Genomic DNA, 10,649 nt, shown 5'->3' on the forward strand with positions numbered 1-10,649 from the left:
ACACACACAAAGGCCCTTCTTAGGAAAGGCAAAATTCTGAAGAGAAAGAGTAACACCAAATATCAGAGGGTTAGCCGTGTTAGTCTGGATCTGTAAAAGCAGCAAAGAATCCTGTGGCACCTTATAGACTAACAGACGTTTTGGAGCATGAGCTTTCGTGGGTGAATACCCACTTCCTCAGATGCATGCACTATAATTCTGCTGCATGCATCTGAGGAAGTGGGTATTCACCCACGAAAGCTCATGCTCCAAAACGTCTGTTAGTCTATAAGGTGCCACAGGATTCTTTACTGCAGTAACACCAAAGATGACTCCAGAAAGCCAGATTTCCACAATAATAGTAAGAAGTTTATCACCTGGCCAGGGACTTGAACCCTGGACCCTCAGATTAAAAGTCTGATGCTCTACCAACTGAGCTAGCCAGGCTCACACAGGAAAAGTGCAAGTTGGTGTACAGGTGAAGCTAATCAAGAAAAAGTGAGCAGGAAACAATAGGGGAAACCTGCTGCTTTCTCTCTCTTCCCAGCCCTGGCCTGGCCTGGCCTGGTATTAGTGCTGGTTAAAAAGAGGGGGAAAATATTGGCATCTACCAGCACCAGCCTTTCATAGCTGTTCAAGACTCAGGCACAATACAGAGGTGCCCATCTGCAAGTGCCGAATGGTTGGATTGGCTAATGCAGCCTGTAGACGTGCAGGGCACACTGGGATATAGAGCCAAGTGTCCATCACCATCGTTATTTCAAAGGGATAATGATAATGATGGGAAGGTTCACAATTGACTCAGCAGTTGCATACAAAGGTGCACATTTGGCAGTTACATAGGGAAATTCTGGCTTCTTCTCAGGCTCAGCTTGGCCACCCTGGTCTAAATGTAGAAGTTACAACATTTAAACTTGAATGAGGGGCCAATTTCCCCATCATTTCATACCTTCACATCCAAACACGATGACTTTCTGAATGAACCCTCCTCACTCAGCCAGAAGATCTTGGGGTGGGTGTAGGAGTCACTGGGTAAAATTCTCTATACTCTGTTCTGAATCAGGTCAAAGCAGAGGTACCTAGTGATCTAGTCTGGCTGTAAAATCTATATATCAACCCCAAATATGGTGTGAAATTAATCCTCAGAAACGGCTGTTCCCCACCCAGACCCCAGCAAAGGGCTCTCCAAGGAAGGAGCTGTTGAGGAAGGTGTGATACAGCATGGCCAGAGGGCAGTAGGAGAGTGTTAGCAGGGAGCCTTATTCCCTGCAAGGGGAGGAAAGTTTGCTATAGATTAACTAGAGCACCTGAAGCCAATTAGAGCACCAGCAGTCAGTCATGTTTCAGCCAGACAGCGTGGGAGTTGGAGCAGAGAGCAGTTTGAAGGAGTTGGAGAAGAGAACAGTTTTGAAGAGAGACAAAAGGAAAGTTTGGAGGAGTGCTGTGGTGGGCTGAGAAATCCAAAAGAAACCCTAGGTAAGGGGCACCTGGCTTGTGTAGAAGGAGGGCAAGAAGCCCCTTCACAAGCTGAAGGGCAGGAGAGGGAAGTAGCCCAGGGGAAGGAACTGCTAGTTCAAGTGGTTCACCACAAACCTCAGGGCCCCTGGGTTGGGACCTGGAGCAGAGGGTGGGCCCAGGTCCCTCCCTCTCCACTCCCCTCCTCAAGGACACTAGTGGGGTAATTAAAATACCGGTTCAGAGGCAAGCAATGGTGCCCTGAACCTTCCCCAAAGAAGAGAAAGTGTGAGACCCAGCATAACAGTACTGGCAATTTGCCACAGAGGAAAGAAGAAAGATGTCTTCCTCTCCCTGGAGGAACTGGGCTCTGTGCTTTGGACAGAAAGGAGGGGAAGGAAATGGCTATATGATGGCAGCAGAACCTAAGAAATGAAACACAACAGGCTTCTGTGCACATTGATTCTGCACAGTGAATGAACCCGACTCCTGTATCATGAAAAGCCAAAAAGCGGTTTTTTTCTATGCCTGGGAGAAAAGAGTTCCAACCATTCCTGCCCCTTTACTTTTGAATTATTTTACGTTATAAAGAAAATTGTAACAAAAGGAGTCAGAACTTGAGCTGCCTGTTATTAAAAGCTGGTTCCCCAATTCACTTCCAACTGCCCTGCTAGAAACGCCCCCAGATCCCTGCTCACTCCAGGAAGAGGAAAAAGAGAAACCCTCACTGGGCACTGCTCTTGGCTCCAGGCTGCTGTCCCAGGGTGCGGGTGGGGACTGATTGTTTGCTGCTGAGGAGGGAGCCAGTAGAGGCCTCTGGTGCTCTGCTCCTAGCATCTGCCCAGCCCAGGCTGTCCTCTGCCTCAGCGGCTGCTCCAGGCTTGCTCTAGAGTCAAACATGCAGGGCCCCCAGGGGAACAGGGGCTGGGACAGGGCCGCAGCCTGGGCTGGGCTGGGCTGGGCTGGGAAGATGCTGAGAGTTCTCATTCCCTGAGAACTGGCCTGGCTCCCTTCTCAACAGCAAACAAATCAATTCCACGCCCCCTCCCCAGAAAAACCAGCCTGGAGCCAAGGGCAGCAGGCAGGGCCGGTGCAAGGAAGTTTTTTGCCTTAGGTGAAACTTCCACCTTGCACCCCCCACCCAGCTAACTCAGCCCCCGACCTGGGGAGTCCCCCCTGCAGCAGCTACCCCCCTCACCATTACAGCTAACCCCTGTCCCCCCATGGCAACTAACCCTGCCTTGGGAGAGTCCACCTGTCCCCCCATGGCAGCTAACCCCACCTGGGGAGACTCTCCCTCATCCCCACGGCAGCTAACCCTGCCTGGGTTTTCCCCATCCAGCTCACCTTGGCTCCGCCTCCCCCACTGAGCACGCTGGTGCTGCTCTAATTCTCCTCCTCGCCCAGGCATGCAGTGCCAATTGGAGGAGACTTAGAGCGGGGCTGTGTGCTCAGTGGAGGAGGCAGAGCGGAGGTGAGCTGGGGCTGGGAGCTGTTCCTCTGTGCGCCTCCCCCCCTAGATCTTCATCATCTAGACTCATGGAAAAGAAGCCCTTGAGGAATTCCACCATGATTTCAACAATTTCCATCCCACCATCAGTCTCAGCCTGGACCAGTCCACACAAGAGATCCACTTCCTGGACACTACAGTGCTAATAAGCGATGGTCATATAAACACCACCCTATACTGGAAACCTACAGACCGCTATACTTACCTACATGCCTCCAGCTACCATCCAGACCACACCACACGATCCATTGTCTACAGCCAAGCTCTGAGATACAACTGCATTTGCTCCAACCCCTCAGACAGAGACAAACACCTACAAGATCTCTATAAAGTGTTCTTACAACTACAATACCCACCTGCTGAAGTGAAGAAACAGATTGACAGAGCCAGAAGAGTACCCAGAAGTCACCTACTACAGGACAGGCCCAACAAAGAAAGTAACAGAATCCCACTAGCCATCACCTTCAGCCCCCAACTAAAACCTCTCCAGCACATCATCAAGGATCTACAACCTATCCTGAAGGACGATCCCTCACTCTCACACATCTTGGGAGACAGACCTGTCCTTGTTACATACATCCCCCCAACCTGAAGCAAATATTTACCAGCAACCACACAACAAAAACACTAACCCAGGAACTTATCCTTGCAACAAAGCCCGTTGCCAGCTCTTTCCACATATCTATTCAGGGGACACCATCATAGGACCTAACCACATCAGCTGCCCTATCTGAGGCTCATTCACCTGCATATCTACCAATGTGATATATGCTATTATGTGCCAGCAATGCCCCTCTGCCATGTACATTGGTTAAACCAGACAATCTCTAAGTAAAATAATAAATGGACACAAATCACGTCAAGAATTATAACATTCAAAAACCAGTTGGACACACTTCAATCTCCCTGGTCACTCAATGATAGACCTAAAAGTCACAATATTACAACAAATAACCTTCAAAAACAGGCTCCAACGAGAGACTACTGAATTGGAATTAATTTGCAAACTGGACACCATTAAATTAGGCTTGAATAAAGACTGGGAGTGTATGGGTCATTACACCAAGTCAAACTATTTTCCCATGTTTATTTGTCCCTCTACTGTTACTCACACCTTCTTGTCAACTGTTGGAAATGGGCCATCCTGATTATCACTATGAAAGGCTTTTTCTCCTGCTGATAATAGCTCACCTTAACTGCTCACTCTTGTTATAGTGTGTATGGCAACACCCATTTTTTCATGTTCTCTGTGTGTGTGTGTGTGTGTGTGTGTGTGTAATCTTCCTGCTGTATTTTCCACTGCATGCATCAGATGAAGTGGGTTTTAGCCCAGGAAAGCTTATGCTCAAATAAATTTGTTAGTCTCTAAGGTGCCACAAGTACTCCTCTTTCTTTTTGCAGATAAGTTAATGGAGGTTAAGTCCATGAATGGCTATTAGCCAGGATGGGTAAGGAATGGTGTCCCTAGCCTCTGTTAGTCTGAGGGTGGAGAGGGATGGCAGGAGAGAGATCACTTGATCATTACTTGTTAGGTTCAGTCCCTCTGGGGCACGTGGCATTGGCCACTGTTGGCAGATATGATGTGGGGTTGGATGGACCTTTGGTCTGACCCATTATGTCCATTCTTATATTCTTATGAAGGGTGGGGCAGAGCACTGCAACAGAGTTTCTGCAGTGTAATGGTTATCATGTTTGCCTAGCATGCAAAAGATCCCTGGTTTGAAACCAGGCAGAAACATGAGGGCTTAATTTTCCCAGCTTCTACTAGCCTGTCCCTGTTGTTGTTGTTGCAGCAGCAGCAATGATTTGTATGCTCAAAAGGTCTGTTATACTTCCCCTGCTCCCACTTTTGTTCCCTCTCCCTCTCTAAATGTCTGTGAAGTGGCTTTTTCCCTCCCGCTCCCTCTTGGAATGCTTGAGGGATGAATGGGCTGGTTGAAGAGCAGAAGAGCTCCCAGGTAGACAAGGTGTCTGCGATTCTAATTAGGCAGCAATCACCCAGAGCAAGGACACTGCCCAAGGTGGAGTGTGACCAACCAGATGCAGCCAAGTCATCTCTAGTCGCAGGCCATGAGGTGCAGGCCCTTAAAAGGGGAAGGGGCCATGTGCTCAGGAGAGCACTCACAAGCTTGTACCTCCAGTGAATGCCCTTTGCCCGGACTGTCTGGCCAGTGGTTCTCTGCGTTGTATTTCATTGTGCCTCAGGAAGACTTACCTTCATCGCACCATCCAAAGCTGCACCGTGAGACACTTACCTTGCAGAATCCTGACATTTCCAGTGCCATGCCAGTCCTGAGAGCATGAGTATGCGAGTGCGAGTGTGACCCCCGCACCCACCCACCCCTACTTATTTTGAGCTTAGCTGTTAGTATAATAAATGTGCTGTTTTCTACCAAACTCTGGTGGGTCATTAGTCCTCCCTACGCTTACTAGCTGGCCCAGTTTTGGGTAACACCTGTGATAACCCCAACCCCTGCATGGCAGAAAGTGGTGAAATTAGCTGAGGAAAAGGTCTTGGCATCAGCAGGGGAAAGCTAGAGGATCTTGGCCGGTCACCTTTGAAGCCTTGTGGCTTGGCTTCCTCTGCCCTTGGAGGTTGGCCTATGGAGGCCGGCTCTTCCTGCTGGCCTCCTTTGTGTGACTTGCCAAAGCAGGAAGTGAGGCAGGAATCGGGCAAAAGAGGATAGTCAAGCTGAGGAAGGCAGGGCAGAAGCTAAGCGCCCCAGTGCGGCTAAGTGGGGTTAGTAGAGCGCCGCCATTCGTTCTGCAAAGCCTGGGGAGGTGCAGTTGGCTACTGGAAGGTAGAATCCTGTGCCTGCCTCTTGGCTTCCCAGTGATGGCTACTTGCATCCCAGGGGAAGAAGGATGGTTCTGGGTGAAAGGAAGACAAGCAAAGCTATGGGAGGAAATTTGGGTGTGGGGTGCTGGCTCTGCACTGGGGGAGGGGGTTGGGGTGCAGGAGGGGCGGCACTTATTCTGGGTAGTGTAGCTCCCAAAATGACCAGTACACACAACCCTGCGTCAGCAGCTCCTAGGTGGGCCAAGCCAGGGGGTCTCCATGTGCTGCTGCCTGCAGGCGCCGCCGCCAGAACTCCGAATGGCTGCAGTTCCTGGCCAATGGGAGCTGCAGAGTTGGTACTCAGGGCAGGGACAATGAATGGACATTTCTGGGAGTGGCACGGAGGGACAGAGGCAGAGTGGGCAGGGAGCCACCTTAGTGCTGTTGGCACATCTCTGCACACCCATTGGGGGAGGGAATCAGAGGACCTCCATGTGCTGCCTGTGGTAGGGGCAGTGCACAGCGTTGCCTCCCCTCCCGCATCTATTACAGGAGGGGAGGGGGGTCTTTTGGCCTGTAAGGTGCAGCAGGTCAAAGTAGATGATCCCATTGATCCCTTCTTACCTTAAAGGCTCTGAGTCTAAAAGGGAGAGGGAAGTAAAGGAAGTTTTTTAAAAAAATAAACCAAACATTATAATACAAGAATAACTCCAACAGCTCATTGTATAGTCCAGCCCCTTTCTTCTTCCATTGTGTGTTGAATGACCTGTAGGACATTGATTCTCTCCTTCCATTGATACAATGTGACTGAAATTAAACCAATTCTCAGGGGAGAAAACATCTCATCACTGTACTGGTTGGGAATCAAACTCAGATTAGCTGCTTGGAGGGCAGCTACATGCACCACTATACCACCAACACATCTGGTGAAAGTGCCACTTATGCTTGCCCAATGAGGCTAGAACAGCATTGAGGAGATTTTCTACCTGTTAAAATGTACTGGATTCTCATCACTAAAAAAAAAACACCTCCATCCTCAATTGGGTTTGAACCATCAGCCTTTCAATTAGCCACCAAAGTTGTTAATCACAAGGTATGTCTACACTATGGGATTATTCCAATTTTACAGAAACTAGTTTTTGGAAACAGATTGTATGAAGTCGAGTGCACACGGCCACACTAAGCACATTAATTCAGCGGTGTGCGTCCATGTACCAAGGCTAGCGTCGATTTCCGGAGCGTTGCACTGTGGGTAGCTATCCCATAGTTCCCATAGTCTCTCCTGTCCATTGGAATTCTGGGTTGAGATCTCAATGCCTGATGGGGCAAAAACAGTGTTGTGGGTGATTCTGGGTAAATGTCGTCAGTCCTTCCTCTGTGAAAGCAACGGCAGACAATCATTTCATGCCCTTTTCCCTGGATTGCCCCGGCAGACGCTACAGCACAGCAACCATGGAGCCCGTTCAGCCTTTTTTCACTGTCACAGTATGTCTACTGGATGGTGCTGACAGACGCGGTGCTGCAGCGCTACACAGCAGCATCCCCTTGCCTTTTGCAAGTTAGCAAAGATGGTTACCAGCCATACTGTCCTGTCTGCTGCTTTGCAAGTTGACAATGACAGTTACCAGTCACACTGTACCATCTGCTGCTGTCACGGGTGCTCCTGGCTGGCCTCAGTGAGGTCGGCCAGGGGTGAATGGACAAAAATGGGAATGACTCCCCAGGTCATTCCCTTCCTTAAGTTTTGTCTAAAGGGAGAGTCAGTCCTGTCTAGACTATCAGGCAAGCCTACTAAAAAACCAGAGAGACAAACGGCCACTCTGAGTCACAGCCCCAGACATCCCACAGAAATGATGAACTGCATGTCATTCTAGGGGGTGCCCCTGCAACAACCCCACCCGTTGCTTCCCTCCTCCCACCACCCCTCCTGGACTACCGTGGCAGTTATCTCCCCCTCTGTGTGATGAAGTAATAAAGAATGCAGGAATTTGAAATAACACTGACTTTATTGCCTCTGCAAGCAGAGCTCAAAGGGGGGAGGGGAGGGCAGCCTCCAGCTGCTATGATATTCCAGGCAGGACTGAATCTCCATTAGAGAACGCTTAAAGAAGAGAATGACCTGGGAGTCATTCCCATTTCTGCCCAGGCACCCCTGACCGACCTCACCAAGGCCAGCCAGGAGCACTCATGGGATGAAGATGATGGATACCAGTCATACTGTACCGTCTGCCGTCGGGAAGGGAAGGGAAGGGGATGCTGCTGGGTAGCGCTGCAGCACCATGTCTGACAGCAGCATCCAGTAGACATACGGTGACATTGAAAAAAGGTGAGAAGGGGGGACAACGATGACATATACCCTGAACCACCCGCAACAATGTTTTCAACCCTTCAGGTTTTGGGAACTCAGCCAAGAATTCAAATGGTTTTTGGAGAGTGCGAGAACTGTGGGATAGTTACAGTAGTCAGTTGCCCCTCCCTCTGTGAGCATCCATTTCATTCTTTGGCTTTCTGGTGCGCTTGTCTCACCTCCTTAAATTTCAGCACTGTGTTGAGTCCCTGCTGTGGCCTCTGTCCATCATAGCCTTGGAGATTTTTTCAAATGCTTTGGCATTTCGTCTTTTGGAACAGAGTTCTGATAGAACAGATTCATCTCCCCATACAGAGATCAGCTTCAGTATCTCCTGTACGGTCCATGCTGGAGCTCTTTTTGGATTCTGGGACTGCATGGTCACCTGTGCTGATCGGCGCTCCACGCTGGGCAAACAGGAAATTAAATTCAAAAGTTTGCTGGGCTTTTCCTGTCTACCTGGCCAATGCATTCGAGTTTGGAATGCTGTCCAGAGCGGTCACAATGGTGCACTGTGAGATCCCCAAATCAAGATGCTCTTCAGCCTAAACCCATGTCCTCTCTTTTCCCAGTGCCCCTCAATCCCAACCCTCAGTCCCTCCTATGCACACTGCTCCTCACTCCCAACCAAAGCCTACTCCTGTCACAAACAGATGGTTAAGGGTTAATGTCTCTTTTACCTATAAAGGGTTAAGAAACTCAGTGAACCTGACTGACACCTGACCAGAGGACCAATGGGGGGAAAAGATACTTTCAAATCTTGGTGCAGGGAGGTCTTTGTTTGTGCTGTTTGTTTTGTTCGTTTTTCGCTCTTGGGGCTAAGAGGGACCAGACGTGCAACCAGGTCTTTCTCCAATCTTTCTGAAACAGTCTCTCATGTTCAAAATAGTAAGTACTAGCTAGAAAAGGCAGATTAGTCTTATGTTTGTTTTCTTAACCTGTGAATGTGTATTTTGCTGGAAGGATTTTTACATCTGTTTGCTGTACTTTGAATCTCAGGCTAGGAGGGAGGGAATCCCTCTAGGCTATATGAATCTGAATACCCTGTAAACATTTTACACCCTGATTTTACAGAGATAATTTTTACTTTTTCTTTCTTTTCTTAAAAGCTTTCTTTTTTTAAGAACCTGATTGATTTTTTCCCTCCTGTTTAAGACCCAAGAGGATTGGGTCTGAACTCACCAGGAATTGGTGTGGGAAAGGGGGGGAAGGTTTATTCCTCTTTGTTTTAAGATCCAAGGAGTTTGAATCAGTATAGCCTCTCACGGTACACAGGGAGGGGAAAGTCTGGAAGGGGGAAAAGAGGGGAATGGTTTATTTCTCCTTGTTTTAAGACCCAAGGGGTTTGGGCCTTGGGTTCCCCAGGCAAGGTTTTGGGGGAACAGAAAGTGTGCCAAACACTATATTTTGGCTGGTGGCAGCGTTATCAGATCTATGCTAGGAATTAAGCTTAGAAGGGTCCATGCAAGTCCCCACTTTTTGGACGCTAAAGTTCAAAGTGGGTAAAAGACCTTGACGACTCCTCTTCACTCTTCTCCTCCGTCCCAACCCACAGCCCCATCAAATTCCCAGTGCCCCTCAATCCCAACCCACAGCCCCTCCTCTTTACACTGCTCCTCAATCCCAGCCGAAAGCTCCCTCCTTCCCTCCAGCAGCAGATGCTTCAGACTCCCTCAGGAAGATTTTCTTGCAAGGTTTCATGTATGAGTCTGCATGTAGATTTTACAGTATGTTGGAAATATGTAGGATTGCTTGCCGAAATGATCACATTTGGCTGGTGTTGGATTCCCAGTCTCCATGTTATAGAGGCAGGAGAAATAAAGGGTTGTTATCCTTGTTGTGTGAATTGAGGACAACTGTGCTTGGCAGACCCCGATTGAGGGACTCACCCTCAATTCAATAGCACTTGCTAGGCAGGGGACAGGGGTTCCAAAGCCAAGTGGGCTGGGGCCTGGGTCCTAATACTAAAATGTAGGTGTTAGAGTAACTTTAGGACAGGGTGACTGTAGAGGGATGAATGAGCTCCTAGACAACATAGTGAGTACGAGCAGCAAAGAATCCTGTGGCACCTTATAGACTAACAGACGTTTTGGAGCATGAGCTTTCGTGGGTGAATACCCACTTCGCCAGATGCATGTAGTGGAAATGTCCAGGGGCAGGTATATATATGCAAGCAAGCTAGAGATAATGAGGTTAGTTCAATGAGGGAGGATGAGGCCCTGTTCTAGCAGTTGAGGTGTGAAAACCAAGGGAGGAGAAACTGGTTTTGTAGTTGGCAAGCCATTCATAGTCTTTGTTTAATCCTGAGCTGATGGTGTCAAATTTGCAGATGAACTGAAGCTCAGCAGTTTCTCTTTGAAGTCTGGTCCTGAAGTTTTTTTGCTGCAGGATGGCCACCTTAAGGTCTGCTATAGTGTGGCCAGGGAAGTTGAAGTGTTCTCCTACAGGTTTTTGTATATTGCCATTCCTAATATCGGATTTGTGTCCATTTATCCTTTTCCGTAGAGACTGTCCAGTTTGGCCGATGTACATAGCAGAGGGGCATTGCTGGCATATGATGGCATATATTACATTGGTGT

At 48.8% G+C, this 10,649-nt stretch overlaps 2 non-coding genes across 2 annotated transcripts; one reads left to right on the top strand and one right to left on the bottom strand.

Moving 5' to 3' along the window:
* Positions 1–353: 353 nt before the first annotated feature.
* On the bottom strand, positions 354–426 carry TRNAK-UUU (transfer RNA lysine (anticodon UUU)). Its single transcript has one exon. It is a non-coding gene; the product is annotated as a tRNA-Lys (tRNA).
* A 4,183-nt stretch (positions 427–4,609) lies between these two features.
* On the top strand, positions 4,610–4,682 carry TRNAA-AGC (transfer RNA alanine (anticodon AGC)). The gene has a single exon. It is a non-coding gene; the product is annotated as a tRNA-Ala (tRNA).
* The last annotated feature ends 5,967 nt before the right edge of the window (positions 4,683–10,649 follow it).

This window comes from Gopherus flavomarginatus, chromosome 24 (assembly GCF_025201925.1).
Source record: "Gopherus flavomarginatus isolate rGopFla2 chromosome 24, rGopFla2.mat.asm, whole genome shotgun sequence".
Taxonomy (NCBI): Eukaryota; Metazoa; Chordata; order Testudines; family Testudinidae; genus Gopherus; species Gopherus flavomarginatus.